General features: G+C 43.9%; 1 long non-coding RNA gene across 1 annotated transcript; it reads right to left on the reverse strand.

Moving 5' to 3' along the window:
• Nucleotides 1-14,026: 14,026 nt before the first annotated feature.
• On the reverse strand, nucleotides 14,027-17,988 carry LOC124651967. The gene is made up of 4 exons (XR_006987532.1): nucleotides 15,648-17,988; nucleotides 15,128-15,520; nucleotides 14,662-14,860; nucleotides 14,027-14,403 (listed from the first exon to the last, which is right to left on the reverse strand). It is a non-coding gene; the product is annotated as an uncharacterized LOC124651967 (long non-coding RNA).
• Nucleotides 17,989-23,315: the final 5,327 nt, after the last annotated feature.

A 23,315-nucleotide genomic window follows, 5' to 3' on the forward strand; every position in this document is an offset into this window, starting at 1 on the left:
CATTCTTGCATCTCCGAAAAACATAAGGGCATGAACAATGGAGGCAGCTGTCCAACTAGGGTTGGATAAAACTTTTGACATATGCATGGCATGTTATGGTCCCATTAATATGTCTTTTTCTCAAAAGCTGATTTGGTTTTTCTTTTTCTCTCTCACATTTTCCACTTTATGGCTGAAGAGGTTGCCTCCTGACGAAGAGGCTGCCTCCTCAGCCGAACCTACTTTGGACCACCCGAACCTAGTTAAAGGTGTGAGGCAACACCCCTAGGGCTATGCATTGGGCATGCCCTAAGAGTTACCTTGTAGACTGAATAAAATACAACATCTTATGGGGATTCTTGGTGTCAATATGTTGCCACCACATTGGTGCAAATAATTGAATCATCCGTATAGGTTGTTGCTGCAAAATTCACTAAATAGATTGAGTATTTTAAAACTACTAAAGCTTATCTAAAAAAACTTGACTACATAAGAGATAACATAAATGCAAAGATAGACGATTTAAAAAGTAAGAGATCATCAGAGTGCTCTTACGTGTCTGTTGTGAAATAAAACATGTGATCAATTGTATTGGGAGGGATGCCTCCCAAAAGGTGTCTGTTGGGGAAGAGGTGTCTCCCCAACACACCCCTTCAGCCTGTATATAAGTGGGTCTCCCACATTACAATCAAACAAGAGAATCATTTGCTCTATTTCTTTATTTCTCTTCTCTTAATACTACAACACGTTATCAGCACGTAGATTCTACGGTGAGCAGTAAACCTCACTCATCGGAGATTGTTGTGCGGCGGCTCAATATGCACATGCATCAACTTGGATTCTGGGAACAATCCCACAGACTGCTTCGTGGCTTGAACTACTACTATCAATGCGTGACGAACTCGCCGACGCACACACTGAAAACAGGCAATGCTGAAGAAAATCTGATCGGCATGCATCATGTAGCATGCTGTTGCATGCACGGATTTAATACTCACCGGTCACCGCTTTCGATTGGTTAGTTTAATGTCTATTTTGTTGGAACGGGTGAACTAACCATTACACTGTTTACCTTGCATCAAATAAGCGGAACGCATGAACTGGTGCGGTGGCCTTGCCTTCGCCGAGGCGACACCGACGGAGGCCATCAGCGGCATCAACCACTACCGGAACTTCACGGAACTTCATCCAGCAGCAGTGGTAGCGGCAAAGGCGCGTAGCGCCACTCCACTAGCCTGTCGCGACATGGCCATCGGTCTGAGGCAATGGCGGCCGGCGCGCTACCAACCTGGCGCACGTGCTCGTGAGCGGCGGCGGCCAAGGGCTAGCACGACATCAGTGTAGCCGCGGCCAAGAGCGACGGCGCTGGAACACGGGATCCTCCCGGCACCGGCCTGGCCCGAGGCAAAGGCCGTAGTCCAACGCCGGTACGGTGCTTTCCACGGCGGCAAGTGCGCTCCCGAACCGGCGCGGGTGTTTGAGCCCGGCATCGGCTAAGGTCCTGCGCGACACTGCTAGGCTCTCAGTCTCAGGGCGGCGGCATTTCCTCCGCACGGCGTGGCCTTGTCTCCAAGAGGCAGACAAACGAGGCGACGGGCTCCCGCGCGGAAGCCGACGGCCACCCCGCACGGCAGCGTGCAGCCGTGGAGGCATGGCGGGTCTGCGGCCTCAGGAGAGTGGTCAGGTCGACCATGGCCTGCCCGTGGCGTAACGGCCTCATACAGACCGGCGGCGAGCCGGCGAGAGCCAGTCCCGGCGGCGGTGGTTATTTCCCATTGGGGAATTCTGTAACCGCACGGGAGAGGATGGAAAAAGCCTATCCATTTTGTGATCAGCCCATGAATTCTTTGGTATTCACAAAAGTTCATGGATTTTCTGATTCACCACCAGAATTTTTCAGATCTTGAGGTCTACCTCTTGGACTTAGAGAAATTGCAATCGAGTCTTGTTGGACTCTTGCTGTTTTCAGCAGTTCGACCATTAAGTTATTGATTGATATTTGTGAGGCTTGAGAGCAAATATGCATAATAAACCATTGGTCCTGCTGAATTGCATAATAATTAATTATGCATCATTTTACGACGTATGTATTACATGTGTAATACTGTCGCAAAGTAATATGGTTGCTCCATTATTCTTATAGAATATGGAATTTGCTTGCAAATTTGGAATATATCAGGTAGCAAAGTGTATGACATTTGCATAACTATGTCAAGTTTATACTTGTCAATTAGAAGGTAATTGATATGTGGCATCTACTACTTAACTGTAGATTATGCACCGTTACCTTAAGGTCTAAATTATGTCATTATGACATAATGACCCCTTCAATTTTGCACACAACTTATGGATTGCATGATGGCAACGAATTTATTTCGTTCTCAACTGCGAGGTCTACACCACCATGCGGTGATTACCTTCAATGTGTTTTAATTAACACAAGGTTGAAAAAGCTCCATAAGAGTGAGGTCTACACTACTTAGTAGCGATTATCTCCATCTGTTTCAAGCAAAAAACAAAGACGCAATAGTTATGGCATAGTATCATAGCAACAAAATATTTTTTGTTTAAAACTATGATGTCTACACATCTGGTGACTACCTTGATGAAGTTTTTTCAAATGCTTCGCAACTTCATAGCATTTGTCATTGGTTGTGACTTTAGTGTCACGTACTTCACCAAATGTGGAACCAAGACATTAGCGACGATAACATCGCCATGTTATGCTATGAAGAGAATTATGCAACATACTTGCATAATTTAGTGATTACCTTCCATGGAACACAACTTATGAGACGCCATCATAGCTATGAATTAATTTTTAGGCACAACTGAGAGGTTTAACACCATTTTATGGTAATTACCTTCATGTGTTATAAATAACATAAGGTTGTGGAGGCTATGATCGATGAGAATGTCCATAAGAGTGAGGCACCACTAGGTGGTTGACTACCTCCATGTGTTGAAATTAAAGATTTATCCCTTTTGAGGTGACTAACTTTAATTTGAAGATCTACACCACATTGTGGCGTTCTTGTGGAAGGCTTGACCTATGGGTCACTACGAATCACCATGACCATGATTATGCTTAGCCATAGCATTTTCATCCTACTTAATTTACTCATGGTAAATTAATGCATCATATGGCTGACCTTTCTCGAAAGGTAGTGCGATGAGACGACATTATGTGGGAGTAATCATTTAACATGGATCCTGGACATTGATGATTTTGTCGACCCGTGGCCATGTCGCCACAGAAACTCCACATGTAGATAATGTCATGGCTATTTATAAGATAGCATAATCGCAATGACTCAATTCTCAAATTGAGTATTTAAATGGATGGTGAATATCCATTTTCCCTTTTGGGACCCCCTTAAGGAGATATATTGTTATAAGCATCACACAATGACTATTCATTCGTGTTCGGGACTTCGAGTCCGTTGAGGCTTATAAGTTATTTGTCTATAAATCAACATCTAGTTGAGATTATATGATAAGGCAATTTCGGATACATATCTGATTGTAAGCCCTTACTGTACTTTACATTCTCCTATGATGGTAAATATAAATATCATTTTATTTCAGGGCGAAAATATGATGAACTTCTTATGAAGGATCGTCATGTTCAATGGGTGTTATACCATAGCCTGAAATTCATGCTTGCGCTCTTAGTGCTAAGCAATTTAGTGGTTAAAAACCATGGAGAGTTGAATGTAAAATAAAGGTAAAATAACAAATAAAAATGGAGTATATATCTCAAAAGGGAATGGATCATTTAAGAGAAATGATCGCAATGACAACTCTCAAGTTTGTCAAAGGGATGGTAGTACGAAATATCGTACAAATGGTTATCAATATGTCAAGTATCTGATTGAATCATACCACCAACTCCATATCGGAGAAGGAAAATAAGTTTAATGGGATAAGATTGAAGTTCAACTTCAAAGGAACAACCAGAAATATTCTGGTACTGTAGAAGGAAAATTAAACTCCGCTACAGTGATGATATACTTGTGGATGCTTATTCCCAAGATGTCCTGGAGATCTCGTGTAGTCTCCTGGTTATCCTAAATATCATTAGCCTATAATTGTACTACTACATGTAGTATAATTCGCAACATTATGTCCCGAGGACATGATAGTTGAGAAAATTGAGTGTATGAATCATTTCATACTCAATTTTGTTGCGTCCACAATAATTTTTCCTCCTTTATCACCATGGTATGGGAAGTTAGAGAAATTATTGACAATTCTATTGACCAACACTTGACTGTTGAAAATTCCCAACAATCATAAGATTTTATGTGCACTAGACGTGCCATAATGGGAATTAATTTTAAGGCACTCTCACCTTAAAATTTAGAATGAGCCACACATTACTCTTGAAAGCATTCAAGAATGTATGTGGATTACTCAACCATTGTGTGGGTTATGTTGGTGCTTCGTGGTTGCACAAATGCATATTGAAGATGGTCTTATGTGTGTATCATTCACACAAAACCATGTGAATACTGAATTAAGTGCTCAAATTGACGAATTTAGAGCAAAGTATCCTAACGTGGGATAATGCCATTGGAATGGAATTTTCGTTGAATTTGATTCATGAACATACAATGGTCATATTCAGTATATTTTGTACATACCCACAATGGTTTGGCTGGATCTCTTCTGAAAGAGAGTCAAAGTTGCACGGTCAATGTTACATAATTGCGATTTTCCAATATTTAGTTGGTGGTAAAATGCGAAATCACACGCCGCATGTTTAATACCGCGTCCCCTTGCAGTTTGTACGTGGAAATAGGATTTCCCATCTACGGTAATCGGTTGCATCCGATATCACCACCCCAGCGTATGTCATGGGCCCTCACATATATTTGGGATCTATGTGAATAATAACTGTGGTATGATTATTAATCCGTCACATAACTTAACCCTGAAAAGGGCGTTAGGGCCTGTACGCTGATTGCTTTTGCAATAAGGACATTTTCTGGCATTAGGGGGAGATATGTACTACATGGAATGCCAGGAAATGGCTAAGAAATATCGTTGACATTTGATCCACGTACTTAAGAAACTGAACTAGAGGTTCAGGTTATGAGTAATTTGCATTTTATTGCAAATAATCTGCCAATATATTTACTAATGACAGAGGTGTCATTTTGTCCATGTATCAGATTGAGTGGAGGTACCTAATAAACCACTCGTCTCCCCATATGAGAGCAAGAGGGGGAGAATTATGATCATATGAGACTAAGTTCTCTTTGTTTTTGTTGGAACAAAGGAGATGGTCTCCCAATCACTAAATGTGGTTCAACCTGAGATTGAATGACACCTGAAGGATGTGTATCATCCAGGACCCAGCAGAGTGTGCACACATTTTTGTATGCTGGGACATCGAAACACCTTGACTCTGTTGTTATGGGAAGTCACAACGAGTTGAGAGGCACAATGAAAATTCCACTGATGATACTGATTCATGAGAATCGTATATGAGAAAGTCTACATATGTCGACATATAAATCTTCCTGGAATTGCTAAAATCCTTTTGGGCCCTGAACCAAAATCCATGGAGAGTGTTGTTGCACTTATATTGGTTCAAATGAAAGAAAGCAATTGATAAAGAATAGCGCTCGCTCATCAGAGAGAGGTACTTACGATAGTAAAACCTTCTCCTCATAAGTATCTCCCATAGGGAAGAGAGAATGAGGTGGTGATAAAGCGAGGCTTTTGTAGCACAAGGGTTTTTCGCAGAAGCCCGACATCAGTCATGATGTGATATACCTTCTTGGTATGAGTGGAATTATGTTTCGATACTAAATGTCATTAGCAGTCATGATCCATGTGGTTGATGTATGTAGTTGTGCCTACATACTCCCACTGGTCACTCAATTTGGACTTATATATTGAAGTCATTGAAGGACTTAATATTCTGAATCCAAAGGAAAATCGCAACATGTGTGTGTGAAACTTTTGTAGTCATTCTATGACTTGAAGTAGACGGAGATAATAATTTGGTACAACCGACTGTGTGAGTTCTTCCATGATAAGGATAACTCTAATATCAATGATTGTTGATGTGTACTCATGGATAAATCTTTAATTGGATTTTACGTCACATAAGTGGTGTTGATGATCCTATCATCAATGTTTTCATGCGAGACATTTGAGATACACACAATCATTTTAAGACGGAGATTTGGGTCAAACCAAATCGTGCTTAAGTCTTAACTTGAGCTTGTTCCCCCAGGAATAAATGTATATCAGTCTTCATATATCCCAAAATATTGAATAAGTTCAATACAGATATATAATATCAGAGACACATATGGTCATATTATACCTAATATGGGATACCAATCCTTGTAAAGGTGGGAAGATGGTGAAGTGATAGATGGAGCTGAAGTTCCATATCTACCATCGGAGCACTAAGATATCTTGCAAAATACGTCAGGCCTGACATTATGTTTGTTGGCAATTTATTGAGAGTGCAATTCCCCGAAAGGTATAAGGTTTGTGTATGGATTATTCTAAGATATATCCAAGGCACAAAACTCTTGATTATTTCTAGTATGAAAATCAAGATGGGACTAATGTGTGATATATGATAGTGGCTAATTATCTGATCCCAACAGTGCCATATCAAAGACTGGATTTACTGGAAGAGTATTCAGAAGGAAGCCTTCAGAATAGACTCTAAATGGATCCTTCCAGTGATCATTCTGCAGAAATCATATGAATCATCACAAGATGTGTATGAATTCGTAGAATGATTGGCCACATGTGAGTTCATGTGGAGATTCATTCGAATCACCTATCATTATCTACCAAGATAATGTCACTTGTATTGCTTATGAGTTATATTTATCCTCATAAATTACAAAATATTGTGATATTCACAGTATCTCTACCAACAGTTGTATTCCAAAATTAAGTTTATGGAATTGGTATGAGACAACCTTTAGGTTTGCAATGTTGAGGGGGAGTAAATCCCTAGTTATAACTCGTTGATGATCTTCCGATCACTTATGTTGTACTCTTTTTTTCTTTATGAGTTTTTCCTAAGGTTTCTCATATAAGGTTTTTAATGAGACAATATAAATACAAGTGCGGACGTATGACACATGGTTTCTCCTTAATTTTTCACACTGAGTTTTAAAGGAGTTTTCGGTGGCATAACATTATAATATTTCTCCTCAATTTTTCCCACAGGTTTTTTAGGAGGAGTTTTTGGATTGCAATATACAGATGACAAATTGATCAAGTGTATTGGGAGGGATGCCTCCCAGAAGGTGTTTGTTGGGGAAGAGGTGTCTCCCCAACACACCCCTTCACCCTGTATATAAGTGGGTCTCCCACATTGCAATCAAACAAGAGAATCATTTGCTCCATTTCTTTGTGTCTCTTCTCTCAATACTACAACAGTGTCCTCATATAATGTGGATAATTAGTGAACCAATCAGAGTAAGGATATGAGCAGCATGTGTTCTAGGGAAGGAGAAAATCTGCAAAAGGAGCAAATTAGCAAACGCTTAAGCTGGAAGAGCTAAACAAACATAATTTTGGAGAGATTTACCAGAGAAAGTGAGCGAGTGCAGCTGCCAATGGGGAAAGAGGTTTTGGAGCCAAGACCTGTTGCCGGAGACTTGAGCGGCTAAGCGGAGTCATGGTTGTGGCGTCGGTTGAGAAATCATCACCAAAAATGTTACAATGCGACATGTGGTGTCACAACCCAGCAGGATACCGCGCGATTGTCGCCGTCGCTATATCGTGGCAATTCTTGCTGTAGTGAAGCTGGATGTTCGACTCAATAAGAGATCCTACACGGAAACAGAATGAAGGTTGCTTCCGAAAGGTCACTAGGGATCATTGGGAAATATAGGAGTGGTGTTTTGGAACATGGGAGCATATGCTCCCTATATTTTGAAATGCATGTTACATGTATTTTAAATTTCAAAAAAATTGAAACAAAAAATCCGCACGTACATCTTCACGTGCTACGCGCTCACAAAGTCGTTTCATAAAAAATGAACTTATCATGTGACGTGTGTAAAAAAGACAAAATTCACTGCTGAAAACAATGCTTTTCACAGGATAAGTTTTCTCTTTTTTACATAGGCCACAAAAAATATTATTTTTTCGTGAAACTTGACGCATACACACATATTATGGAGATGTACATGTAGAATTTTTTGTCAAAATTTTTCCACACTTCGAAATATGTTTTGTTGGTAGAGGGAGCATACGCACCCGGGAGCCGAATTGAATTTCCAGAAATATAGAGAACACATAGGCAAGGGAGAGTGGGCATATATATAAGTAACGGGGGTGTGGCCGACACAAGGAGAAACGATGGATATCAAAGGGTTGCTAGTGGATAATGAATGAAGAATGGCAAAGCTGGAATAGGAAGCTGAATAACTGGATGAAATATGACTATCATTAGCCTAAAGCTAGCCTCGTGGAAGAGAAGCAGACTTTGCGTCCTCTGTTGTAGAAAAAGATAAATGTAAGTTTGTTTATTGTGAGGAAGGTGAGAAATCGCACATGAGAAGATGAAAACAACAGTATTGGTCCACCATCTATACACTCGATGAAGCCAATAGCCCTTGAACCGAATGAATAAGGCAATGTTTTTTTGGACTAAAAAAGACACGTAGAAAAAGTAAACAAAAGGTGACGTGGAAATGTACTTAGTGGCAGGTGGACAGTTTTTCCTGAGGTGGCATATTGCTTATGGCCCGCGCTAGGCGTCGGTCGCCGGATCCGCGTGCCAAAGATCGGTTGTAGCTGCGTCGTTGATCCACCATCGTACGGTAGAACATTGCCTCCTTTTTCCTCCCATGTTCTGGTCCCTGCCGGCTTTTGCGCTGCGTCAGGCGACAGGCTCAGGAGTGTGGTCCCTCCCGGCTGCTGGTGAGTGGGTTTGCACTGCATGCTGCATGCATATATCTTGGTCGTGTGGTGTTGTTAGCCACATGGGTGGAGCCCACCATGTGCATGCTATGACTATTCTCTCCTATTTCCTTACACCATCTAATGCAGTATGTATCGTAACATTTCTAAAATGAAGTTTGTATCATTTCAGTAGAAGAACAATAAACAAACAAATATGATTGACGCAAAATATTTGTATTATGTAGCATATTTTATGTAATTTTACAAAAAAAGCACATATGTTGCATTCTAGCAAAAACTTATAACAAACCAAGAAACGAGCGTACCAAGATATTCGCATGTTTACAACATATTTTCTGTAGTTTTACAATATAATATTACTCGGTTTACAACATATTTCTTTGTAGTTTTACAATATAATATTACTAGGTTTACAACATATTTCTTTGTAGTTTTACAATATAATATTACTAGTTTTACAATATAATATTACTAGGTTTACAACATATTTCTTTTTAGTTTTACAATATAATATTACTAGGTTTACAACATATTTTATGTAGTTTTACAATATAATATTACTAGTTTTACAATATAATATTACTAGGTTTACAACATATTTCTTTGTAGTTTTACAATATAATATTTAGTTTTACAACATAATTTTTGTAATTTTACAACATCATTTTGTTGTTTTACAACAAAGGTAACACGTATGTAGCATTGCAGCAAAAGGGCAAAACAAAAATAAAACCTATCAAAACCAAATTATTATTTGTTTGCACCATAATTTTTGTACTTTTACAATAAAAATAAATACGTATGTAGCATTGCAGCAAAAGCTCACGACAAAAATAGCCCCTCGGTCACGAATTACATGTCACGTATATTATTAGATATACATGTATCTAGATGTGTTTTTGTGCATAGATAAATGCAAATCTAAATAAATCAGTGACATCTAATTCAGGGGTACCATAAAGTATCCAAAATAATTGCATAAATGACATCTAAAAATTCTAAATCATGTCTCCTTGTTTTGAGGATCGTGCTACTGAGAGCAAAAAAGTAGCTATGTGTACTAGTGCTAGTTCTATAGCTACATGCATCCTAGCTTGACGACCTATCCATGCATGTGGGCTCTAGGCAAGTACACCAACTACAAGCTATCTCCTGGAGTTCAATCCTTGTGGAGGTCACAAGCAAGCGAGGAAGGAAACAAAGGAAACTAAATTAACTGCATGGGCCTTTTCCTCACACGCCAGACGGTGCAGCAGCCAGCAGGAGAGCAGCGTGCGGTCTTTCGGTGGCAGACGGTGCAGCAGAAGAGCAGCGTGCTTTCAATGGTAAATAAAAAAAGGCAACAGACAGACCGGCAACGAGCATGCAGAGGACAGAGAAGGAAGTCGCGGGCACGAGTCGGGGCGACCGATCCGAGGGCGGGATCGGTCGCCCGATTACAAGCATTTTCCTATTGCTTAGGTGGACGGTTTGCATGCTGAGAGAATTCTTGTAGTGGGGTGCTCCTATTTAGGAATAGAAGATTCCCTCCATTTTTTTTAAAAAAAAGCTCAAGTTTGTATAGATATGGATGTATCTAGACATATTTTTAGTGTGTACATACATCTGTACTAGGAAGTTTGCGGCGCGGCGCACGCCGCGCCCGTGTTGTTACCGTGTGGGAAGTGTATTATGTGTTTCATTTTAGCTTGGATTCTGTGTTTTTGATGTGTTTGGTTTAGAAGAGAATCACGTATTGAGGATAAAAGCGGAGGCAGGCGCTGACTAAAGGCTGGCAACGCACTTTAGAGTAGGTCGACACCACCTATCAATATGTTGAGCGTACTCAGTCGACTATCTTTGAGTAGTGTGATGATGGAGGTACAGATGGAGCGTGTCAACACATTGAAAACTTTGCTTCAATGGCAATTTATGATGGTATTCACGAGTTTAAGCAGGTGGCTGATAAGTATATATTGTCTAATGCCTATGTTGTTGGTCAGTGTCTTTAGTGGAGAAACTATTTCCATGTTTAGCAAAATAGAGCTAGTTCTTTATCTTTTCGATCTCGGTTTGTTTATACTGTAGAGAAATAATGCTAATATATAATACTTGGTCTGGAGCCTGTTTATTTCTTTTGATAAAGTGGCAAAGAAATACCTAAAAATTATGGGTAGAATAGTAGGTTCAATTTTTTTAAAGGCTGCAAATAGTGTCGTTTTCTTTGAGGCCCATTTAAGCTGTAAAACTTAACATGTCTGATGGGTTTGTGTTGTCTATTAGCGACCTTAATAAATGGCACGATTGGAGGCAGTGGACAGTGGTACGGCTCTCTACCGCGTCTCTCTCTTTCGCGCACAGTCACCTGTACATACACTCATTTCTCTCTCACGCGCAGGCACCTGTACCTACACTCACGTCGTGTCTCTCTCTCTCTCTCTCTCATTCTGTCCATCCCCTTTCCCTCAAGTCATGGCACCGCTTAGGGCATCTCCAACCGCGCGACCCAAACGGACGCGCTGGGCCGTCCGTTTTGGGCCGTTTGCGTGGCCGAACGGACACCCGGACAGCGGCCCGCGTCCGCGTGTCCGTTTGGGTCGCACGCTGCGCCCAACGCGCGGACGCAGCCGCATTGGTAATAAAATAAAACAGAAATGAAAATAAAAAAGGAAAAGAACAAAACATAAATTTAAACTAGTTGGTCATTAAACTTAGCCCTATTTTGGGCAAATTTTACACAAAAGAAAGCCATATATGGCTTTAAACTAAAAAAGCAAACCCTAGCCGGGGTTTGCGAGCTCGCGATGGCCGCCGGCAGCACTACCCCCGGTAGTACTCGTCATCGTCGGCGTCGATGACGACGACGCCGCCCGGCGGCGACGCGCTGTTCCGGCTCGACACGCGGAGGGCACCGGGACTCCGGCCGGGGTCCCATCGCGCCCTTTCCCGGGCGGAGTGCGCGTTCGGCGGGCTCGCCGCGCCGCGCAGCCGTGCCCTCCGCGCGGACTCCTCGTCGGAGGCCGCTCCTCCGCTGCGTGGCCGGCGCTCCTCCTCCGCCGGGCGCGCGGCCCGGCGCTCCTCCCTCCCGGAGCGCCGCTCGATGCGTAGCGGCCTCCTCCCCGACGGCGCGCCCGGTGGAGGAAGGCCCACGCGTCCGCCCGGGCGTCCTCCCCGGGCCTTCTCCGGCCGCCTCCTCCGGCCGCGGAGGTGCGCAGCGTCTCTGGCGAGGAGCGGCCATTTGGCCAGCTCGTCGAGGTCCTCGCTGCTCGCGGGACGCCGCGGCGCCGCCGCTGCGGCTCCGGGTCGTTCTCCTCCTCCCAGGGCTGCGGCGCGGCCGGGCCGGGGGCCGGGGCGCGGGCTCGCCGATGTAGAGGCCGCCGGGCGGCGGCCGGCCCGCCTAGCGGTCGTGCACTGGCTGCGCGAGGCCGCGGCCGTGCCGCGGATGTGAAGCACGTGCGCCGCCGCGCATCGTGCTCCACCTCGAACCACAAGTCCCGGTTGGGACTTGCGTCGCCGTACGCGGGGTCTCGCCGGAGGTCCGCCGGCGGCTGAGCGCGGCGCCTCCGGATCTCGGCGTAGCGGGCGCGGCCGGACGCCGGGATGGGCGGCACCGGAACCCGATCCGGGCTCGGGTGCCGCCCGTGGGGGAGGTGCACGTCCCCACACGGCATTGGGACGCCGGCGTCCCAGAACATCCGCGCCACCGCTACGGTGACGTAGATCCAGTCGCGTACGGCGTCGCCGGCGGCCCCATGGCGAACGGCGCGCGCGGCGACCGGCGTGCCGCCGCCGGCCTCGTGGTCGTTGGCGGATGGCGAGAACTCGCGCTCGGGGCCATGGCGGCGCGGAAGCTTCCGAGCTCGCGCGTGCGGCCGGAGTGGAAAGTGGGACCGGATAGGGACAGGTCCACTTCCCCGGTCCACATTTAATAGGACCGGGCACCGACAGTGGGCCGGCCACGCGGACAGGGCGGACACGCGAGGACGCCGCGTGCCATCCGCGGCCACGCAAACCCGGCCCGGATTTGGGCCGGGTTTGCGCGCTTCCGGACGCCGCGGCCGTCCGCTTTTGCGGTGCGTCCCCGCGTTGGGCCGGGTTTTTGTCCGGATCGACCCATCCGGACGCGCGGGCGCGGGATGGGTCGCCCCGTTGGAGATGCCCTTAGGCAACTGAAATCCGGTTGCCGGCCGGACACCGGCGCTAGGCGCCAGCCTGCAGCCAACGTCCTGATCTAATCTTTCAACACGCGGTGGCCCTCCAATCACTTTGTACCGTCTCTCGCTGCAAACCTTGACATCCCCTATATGCAGATCGACTCCGGCCGACGTCACCGCCAATCGACGCCGACGACCACATCCTACTGCTCCCCTCTGCATGTTCCGGCGACGTCCCAGGTCCTACTCCACTACAACTGCCCCTTTTATGCTGCAATGCAATGGACAGGCTGCTGCCGGGATGGGCATGGTTGTCGTCCCGCAGCGGCACATCGAACCCGTCGAACTCGCCCTCTCTATAGCTCTGTGGCTGGGCACTTGCTCATTCATGCTCTACTCCTCCCAGATACAGAGGTGCCCATAGAGTCCAGAAACATAAGGTAGCAAGTCCTCTTACAATTTTACTAATTTTCATTTACTATTAGGCCTAATTAGAGGGTTGAATCCTGAACTTCTAAAACAACTGACTCATTTTGATTGTTCTGAACCATAATGTAAAATTTAGAATGTGGCTATAATATTTACTGTCAATGAAGATGCTAATAATAGTTAAACATTGCTGCTACTGCACTCATAGGAATGTAAGTCGAAAATTTACATTTTGATTTTGGTTCTGGGTAGAACATTGAGGTACAGATGCACATGGTTCTGTAAGGCCAAAATCCTGTTTTTTGCTTTTATCTGTAGGTATGAACATTCTGTATGAGTGTTTCAAGATGCCATTTGCTTCTGTTGTGACATTCCTTTGAGACCTGGCATTTTTCATATAGTCATGTTCATTCTTGGGCTCCTCATAGATTCTGAATTGGTCTTCATCTTGCTCTGCAACTGGTACTTGAGTTTAATAAAAACGTTAAATGCATACATTGTCTTGTTCACGCATCAGGCAGTAGGGAAAAAATTTCTATTCAATTCTAAAGCTCGAACTTGCAATGTGAAATGAACAGAAATTAGTGAAGACAATTAACAACCAGGCAAATGTTTTTTGTTTGTATGTGTTCCGCAGTCCAAAGTCAAAGTGAACAATGAGTATGTACAACTTGAAGATGGTGGCCCTCTCGCAGTCTCGCCGTTAATTCTATCAGTGATAATCCTGTTTTGTTGGGACTACTTGAGCTCATGTATACCAACGGAGAAGAAGTGGTGCAGGCAGTACCGGAGTTGTTGCTGCTACTAATGCTAACCCTTATCGTCAACAGTGTTCAGCCACCAGTTTTCTTGCAAGCAGCTTATCTGGTTCATCACTTCAGGTGCTTGCTTGTGGAAGGTTTGGTGAGACTTGTTGGCTCTCTAGATCAAAATCTTGTGCTTCCTAGAAGGGAGAATCTGGAGTTAATATTCCCTCTCTTGGTAAGGCATGTATTATTTATCTGAAGTTCATCCTGAAAATATTTCCTTACGGTAAGGTCTACATCATTTATCTATAATTCATCCGGTACCTGGTGAAGTCGCATAGCTTATTAGGTTGGGAACAACCCGTTGGATGATTTTTTTTTCTCATAGTTGCAATGCAGACACTAAATATACATTGAATTCAGACTGCTAGTATTTAGATGATATGGAAATATACCTTTTTTAGTTGCTGCAATAGCGCAATGGTAGGTCCTGAGTCTCTCCACTTCTTGTTATTATGTGTGGGACAAAACGATGGTAAAAACAAAGATGGTTTGCTACTAAAGCTGCACGTACTTAGCCTTCTTTCTAGTTACGCCAGGGCTTTCCATATAAAGTCTCATATGGGAAAAACTTCAACAATTATAAAATGAATCCTACATCAAGCAGAACATGTGTACATTAGTATATCACTACTTCTTAACCAACTGACTATGATGAAGTACATCATTGTCATAAACTCTACCCTTTCACATTTCAATTACAATAAATAATAATGAAGAGAAATATATGGGATGAATTTGCTTTCAATCATCTACAATCTAAACATAGCTCCAACTGAAGAATAAGAACCATGGACCTTTCAATAAAATTCAGAAACAATAAATAGATAACTCATGAATTTTTTTTTGTAAAAGAGTTACCTTAGATCATTCCCTGTGTTCAGGTAGATAGGCACATATAAGCATCATCCAGGGGGTAAGTTCTTAACACCGCCTACTGAACGCTAGGTACACAGAATGGCCAACCTATTCCCCGCAAAAAAAAAAAGAATGGCCAACCTATTACGTATTGTTAGGGAGACAAACACAATGGATGGTATTGTTAGCCAGACAAATACAATAGATGGTGTTACGTACTGATTAATGTCAATGTTTGTGCTCCTCTGGTACCTGGAAAGAACAGAGAAACAAGGCTATGTTTCTTCTAATTGTACGTAAGGTAAGAAAGCAGATGCATGAACTCCTGAAGCGCCCCGGCAGTGAAGCCGATCTCGTCATGTGCAAAACATGGTAATGTGTTGGTCCTGATGTTCCCTAGCACAGACAACAAACAGAAAGCAATTAGCCTCACGAAAACACACATTAACAAAAGACACTTGCAAATCACCACCGCACTGGTAGTTGATAAATATAGAAAACATAGCATAAAGGGAGTACTTACAACCATGACAGCGTGTGGCCACATGTAGGAAGTTGAAATTCTTCGGATGGTTTACACTACAAAAACTTATGCGACTTTGTCCATAGGTCAAAATAAAGTTTACTAAGAAAAATAAACCGAAAAAGGAATATGTAATGTCAGCTAGTAAAAAAGAAGATGAACATGTCTAATTGTAGGTGTTTCATATGAAGATGATAACAGTGGAACTAAAAATTCAAACGCTCAGATGAAATACTGAAGGTTGAGTAAATATCGGCAGATAATTGAATGAGATGGCTAAGCTAACAGCATGAATCTCATGTGCAGGTCAGCGTGGAGGATCAAGAAACTGAGTGTTCAGGAGATACCAGTTGGTCAACGACAATGAACCCCAATTCATACACATTCTATTCTTGGTCCTTGTTCTCCAAGATCTGTGAAAGATGCAAAAGAGCATTCCGCCGAGATCGAGGTGAGACATCTTTTACTGGAGTGGCCTGCATTTCTATTTTCTTAAGTTTCCTGCAAGATAAGTGTGGAGACCAAGCGTGAACTGATTGAGAAAACAAACCACCGCAACAATGATCAATCTAAGCCAGTGCATAGGGTTATCTTTACTGCTCGCGCATGCTGTGAGGTCTTCAGTGTTCAAGAATCTAGATCATAGCATCATAGCAGAGCCATCATGACCAAGCAAATGAATCAAAAACTTGTGTGGATAGGTCAGATCATTTTTTATCAAAACTTCAAACAATTTACTTGGAAAAGGTAATAAGAGAACATAATCTGACCATATGGGAGTAACTTTGTAGACTTTTATCTTTAAAGCAAACGTAATAGTTTGAACAACAACCGCAATTAATGGTTTTAATTATCTGTCTCATTCCACCGATCATTGGACTCTCAAAATGAAGCTTGACGAAGTGTTTCTTCAAAGAAAGTAGTGACAACACACTCTTAAAGGAGAAATGATTCTCACAACACTGAACCTCTGTATGATGATAACCTTATAAAAATTATGCTGAACTCATAAAAGAAAAATATCTATAAGCTAGCTCGTATCTTAACAAATGATTCTGGATTTTATTGCACACCGCATATAAAACAATATGCCATAATACATAATACATGTCTATAAGTTATTCAAACCTAACAGCCTACATCAATCCACCTGAATCACAATCATTTCCATATGAGCCTATGTATATGATAACCATATGAAAAGGACCGGTCAACATATATCGAATAATAGTATGAATAGAATCTGTAGTTGTGAAATCTAAACAAATACATTTCCAGCATGTCCAACCAAACATGTATTGGAAAAATAAATAATCTCGTGTCTTAATTGTGAGTTGTTTGCAAAATCCACATCTGTTATCTTCCAAAAAAATATTCTAACGCTGCAGCAGGCCTCATGTATTAAGCCTATCAGTAAGTAAAAGGTAGAACAACAACGGTTTAGTTCACTGTATGATTTCCATTGCAAATGAAAACTTTTGGGAGGATACATGGGAGAACTTTGCGTATACCTTCGGGGTGCTAAAACCTGATGTTTTCCGAGACCAAGGCTTTGTTGGAAATAATAAAATAGGAGCATCGCAGCCCTCCTCTAAAAGAGGAATATGAAAAATATCACAGGCAGTTGAAGACATGCTGGAGTGGAAAAACGTTAATCTTTCAGAAAGTAAAATATATGAGGGAACTGTTTCTTGTTGTTAAGAAATTGCCAATCCAAATAACCAGATTAATTTCCCATTTCTCTGTGCAATTAGAGCTTCCAAGATAATAACTGAATCCGTCCGTCATAAGGAATAAGCGGCAGTGGTAGATGTTTGGCACCATAAAGCTCCCTAATCAGATTCACTAAAGGTAAGACATGGCGTTAAAATAAAATGAAGCAAGTTCTTCATAACCAGGTTATGTTCTGCTTTTGATAGCACCAGCAGGACTATCAGCTGACTCACATTCCATCCAGAAGAGGAAAATTATCCACCAGAAAATGACCCAACAACTCTCCCATCAGAAGTACCAATGGAAGCAACCGACATACATCTTCGAGGCGGAGATGGAGCATGCAAACCAGAAGATGGAACCACTGAGGAATGCCTCCCGACCATGGCATCAACAGCAGCATGGCAACCTACAACATCAATCAATCAGTAAACAACATGACATTGCTGATAAATTTCTATGAGCCTCCTGCTACATCGCCTTGGAAACTCTCCCTCTTCACACAACTGTCGAGCACCCAGAGCCAGCGAGGTCCATCACCATCAATCCCATCACCACGAACAGCTCGCCTTCCAGCGGAAGCGGAACGACAGTGAGAGGTCCGGCCGGCGCCGCGGAGTACCCAGGCAACGCTGAAACTCCGGAGATCAATAGCATGGCCGGAAGGGCTCGAGGATCCTCCATGGCGGCCAGGAGAGAGGAGTCCGGTGGAGGTAGATGTGAAGATCAGCCAAAGGGATCGGTGGAGGCATTCAATAATCGGTGGAGAGAAAGATTGGAGCTATGGAGAGGGACAATGGTGGCAGTGGCTCTGACACCGGCATGCGGCGGTGCGTTCCTGGAAACCAACCGCGGTAGGCCAGGCAGGGCCCGTCACCGCGCTGCGCCGCCGCCATGTGCGCGAGCTCTGGCCGCCAGCACCCACTCATCTGCTCCCATCCTCCTCCTGGACGTCAATGACCATATGGTTTCTTCCGGATCCGGCGAGGTCTGACAAAGATGACATCGACGGAGAAGATGAGACTGGACCTCGTCAGCTGGCTCGCCGCTGCATGCATCTACAGGACGGTGCCGGAGGCTGTTCTGGACATCTTCAGACGACACCGTCCATTATTGCGACGGCGCCGCGCGGAGAGGGTGACGGAGGCTCCTCCGCCGCTAGACTCCTTGGGAAGAGGGGGTCCTTGGGAAGGAGAGGAGGGGTCCGACCTTCTCCGTCATGGCGCCAGCCGCATAGAGAAGGCCAGGCAGGGAGAGGAGAGCGCCGGGAAAGATGTGGGCGGCGGCATTGGGAAGGAGGAGAGCAGTCAATTCCTGTTTTTCCTTGGCATGGAGAATTGGAGCGGTGGTGACGTGCGGATCGATGGTTGCTCGATGTGGGGTCCTCCACACCGCTTTGACCGTCCCACGTTGTGAACCGGGAAACCGGGGATTGTGAGGATAGAAGAGAAAGAAACCTGTAAGGGCATGTACAATGGTACACAGTCAGCCGTCTGTAATATGCTCCACGTAATAAACTAGATGACGTGTAAGAAAAAGTAACGGAAAACGACCTAGTCCGTCTGTAGAAATAAAGACGGTCTATTGCCGTAGAAATCGCTGCCTACCGACGGCCTTGTTTCCATTGTACGAAGGGGCCGTCGCAAGTCGTGGGATCGTGGCCTGATTGCATCTCGTGTTCTCTCGAACTCGCCGGTCTTCCACCAAGCCCTCGTGGCTTCCTTCAATCGTCGCCCGTGCTCTGTCTCTACCAAACGTCGCGGATTCTTTGCCGCGGCCGCGGCCGCCGGCGAGCACAGCTGCTGGCAATCTGGCATACCCTGATGCGGCCGCACCCTCAAGTTCTTGCTGCCTGATTTGTTCTTTTTCACCTCCTGATTTTGGTGTTAACACTTGATCTAAGGATGCTGCCCTTGATTGAATTCTCCGCATCTTCATGTAATTTGTTTATCAAGAAATCGACCAGAAATCTTCCCGGGGATTGGAGGAATTTAATGCCTCCTCTTGCTGCGGTTGATCCCTTTTTCTCAGTGAAGAGAGATGTTACAGATAGCCAAAAGACACTCTGCTGTAGAAGTTGTTCTCTATGCTGTCTATAGCTGACGTGGACTGATACTACAGACAGCAGGTGTCTAAACTGTTGTACATGCCCTAAAGAAGGAGGAGCAACGGAAACCATACCGGAAGGAGCCGGTCAGATCTGATTTTTTCACTCTAGAAAAAAAGAAAGGAATTTCCCCACGTCCAGATTAAACAGCCCGTGAATAGTGGAAGATGTAACCGTGGCAAAATCTGATTGGCTAAAACGGGACAACAACAGTGCCCAAACTAATCTCCTTGCGGCAAATCGGTTTAGCTTTGATATAGTTAATAATCTAGAAAAAATGAGCATCTTCTTTTTTTTTTAGATGGGAGGGACGGCGTAAAACATGTTTTGGGTGAATATTCCATCACCCAATTTCCTTTCTCCCACCAAATACGCTCTACACCAGTCAATCCCATCGTTTGGCAAATGTGGATTAATCTGATTACCATTTAACACAACTTGGAAGCAAATGACTTGTTACATTGTGAAGTAATAGAAAACAAACGTTATACCATTCTGTTCATCAACTGCCCAGAAGTAATAGAAATGACAGAATCAATTCAATCACTGGTGACCAAAGAACCTGAATTCAGTATCAACTAAATACAATACATTAACATGACACCTGGTGTGCTCAACTTTGGAAGCAGAGATGGCAGATTCACCCGTTTACGATCTCAGAAAACAAGACACTAGAAACTACTAGCTGTGGAGCATCCTCCTCTTGGATTCATGGAGTCCAATAAGGCTTTGGTTCCTGAAACAACAGAGGCATAAACAGTTGTGTACTTCTGGCGTATCTCTTGAATTTATATCCGTATGAAACGTCTGCTTTTGTAAATACCCAAACCCCAGAATATAATTAGATGGAAAATATTGGATTTTTAAATTCGAAAATCATAACCAGTGACATCTAAAAAAAAGGCTAGTGCTTATAGAGCGACAGACAAGATTTGGATGCCCGTCAGTTTGAGTCATCCCCCCCCCCCCCCCCCCCAGTATTTGTATGTAGTGTAGTGCTGTAGTAAGGAACTAGATTTCCATGTTCAGCAGTGCATGCGAGAATATAAACAATTAAACTATAGGTCTACAATGTAGTAGAATCCATGCTAATTTATGTTCGCTGATCTAGAACCAATGTTGTTTAAATAAAACTGGCACTACCAGATTCTTGACTTATTAATGAGCCTGTAAGACACGTTATACCCAGAAAATAATAGTAAAGAATCATACGGATGTTTAATTTATTTTCCTGAATTTTCAGTAATATGGTCACCTAGAAACATACTAGAGACCACTATAAAGATATTTGGTAAGTTGTTCTCTTTATAGATTTTTACACAAATATGTATATACAACATCATTTTTGCAATTTTAGAAAATAATTCAAGAAAGAACGTTGGTTATAAAATACAATTGAATTGAGCACAAGCAAGTTTATTTTAAATGATTCTTTACATGTATAACAAGGAATATTGCAACCAATGATTAACCGACTATAGAAAATAGGGGAAATCCTCCACATCAGCTATAGTGGGGTAATTATACATGGATTACATTTAATCATACCGCTATTTAACTAAACCAATGATTACAACTAACATTTAGCAACATTTCTATATGTTTAGCTATATTAAGTAAATAATAGAAGACTTTTGCTGATTAATATTGTACTATTATAAAGTTTTTCTAAAAAGTATGAAATATTAGTAGAAAAATATAATTAATTACTTTTTCCCGGGTTCGATCAGAGGTGACCTACTAACCTCACGTTGGTTGTGTCGCCGGAGGAAACAAGGAAGGAAGAGAGATGTAGATGACCAAAAAAGAGTGCTCTAACTGCACTTTATGAGGACCTCGGAGTTGGAATGGCACTGGTGACCAATCCGGCTGCACATTCGGTTAATTTGGTTAATTCAGTTCGGTTAATACTTTTCTAGTAAATACGGTTTTAATACTTTGGTAAATACGATTTCGTATAAAAATACGGTGCGGTTTCAGTAATAACCATAAAATATCAGTTCGGTTTCGGTAATAACCAAACTAACTAAAGTTGACGCAAATTTTGAATAGCACATAAATTTTATAGACATATATTTCATATATATTCATTTTTATGATGGAATGGAATGTTCTGCAAGACACAAATACCAAAAGTGAGGCCAAAGTAAAAAAAAAATGTAGCCTAGGTTGGGACTTGAACACACGACGAGCATCGCGCTATGTTGTCCTCTGTGTTTATACTGAAATTCAGAGCGTATATAAATGCAGTCTGCGAAGTTTAGCTCGCCCACGAGATAAAAAATATTACTCGCTACCTGGGATATTCGGTTTAACCGAATTAACTGCTTGGCATATGGTTAATTATTTTGCTAACTGTAACCTAACTTAAAACTAAAAGAAACCATAATTTGGTTACGGCTAGGTTTTTCTCGGTTCGGTTTTTGGTTTCGCTTCGGTTATGCACGATCGGAGTGACCAACGAATCACAAGGATAAAAGAGCATGACAGTTAAAAGAAGACAACAAGATTAGGGAAATAGAAAGGGTTTTGTGATACCATAGTCTCCTAGCCACCCACACAATTAATTTATATCGAATGGTAGTTGGTCATGTTTACATCGATGCAATGATTAAAGTTTTGTCTTATGGGATTAGCTCACTAAACCTGAAGCTTCTACGCGTCCTCGCGTCGTCCCCCAGGGCGACGCCAGGGCGAACCCTAGCGCCGCCAATCGCCGCCCCCCCCCTCGCGTCTCTCCCTCCGCCGCTGCCGTCGGCGTCGGCCACGGTGGCGGCGGGCCCCGGCGCCAAAGGGGGTCGGGGGTGGTGGTGGCGGTGATCCACTGCGGCGGCTGGGGCGGCGGCTGCGGGGAGGCGCGTACGGCGTCCGGGGCGGAGATCCCTTGGCGAGCGGCGGCGGATGCTCCATCCATGGCCTTCCGGCGATGGTGGTGCTGATGGCTGCGGATCTAGTTCCCGCATAGACCCGTCGTCGGTTCAGCTGACGGCGCGAGAAGGGGGCAGCGACCTTGCGAGGCGTGGATGGTGTGGTACCGGCGTCCAAGACCGCGTGGCGTGGCAGGCCCGATCTGAGATCCGGGTCGCGTGTGTCTCGGATGGTGCGTACTCCGATTCCTCCTTCGTTTTCGGCTGGCTAGCGGATGGCGGCGAGGGGGCTTGTTCGTCCGTTTCGCGGTTTGAAGGTGGTGGTCCTAGGGTTTACGTTGCGCGAAGATGGAGACTTTCCTGAGGTCTGTTCTTCTTGATCTGGCCGAAGTGTTGAGTTCCGGAAGGCGCCGCCGGTGAATGGAACAGTGCATTTTGCCTGGATTTTGCTGGATCGGGTGGTATTCGGTCGTGCGCACCCAATGTTTTATTCCAGCCATTTGGTTATGGAGGGAGCGACGCGAAGCTCTATTCTGTGTTGACATCAAGTGACATTTTGGTCCATGGTGAAGTCAGAACAAGAGAATATCATGAAGGTCAGATCGGAGGACTAGCTAATGGAGGTTCAAGTCTCCGCGCTGTTGAGGACTGGCTTGGTGTTCCGGGCTTCGCAACAGTGGTATGAACGCGGGGGCGGCAACACATGCGAAGTTCAGAGTCCTACCTTTCAGGGTGAAAATCCAAGGTCTGGCCTTAACTGGTTGTGCCTGGCAATGAACTTGTTGGAGGCATTGTTTTGAGAGCGGGGACTATCTTCAGGGTGAAAACCTAAGATCTTTGGTCGGGCGACGATGGTGTTGGTGCACTGTTTCCTTCTTGGAGGCGTCGTTTTTTGAGAGTCTGTATTTCAGGTGTTTTATTGGTGGTGGAGGTATTGCTGTTGCTAGGCCTAGAATACTGTAGCGGAACTTTTGTTTCTTA

This window comes from Lolium rigidum, chromosome 5 (genome assembly GCF_022539505.1).
Source record: "Lolium rigidum isolate FL_2022 chromosome 5, APGP_CSIRO_Lrig_0.1, whole genome shotgun sequence".
NCBI classification, from domain to species: Eukaryota; Viridiplantae; Streptophyta; class Magnoliopsida; order Poales; family Poaceae; genus Lolium; species Lolium rigidum.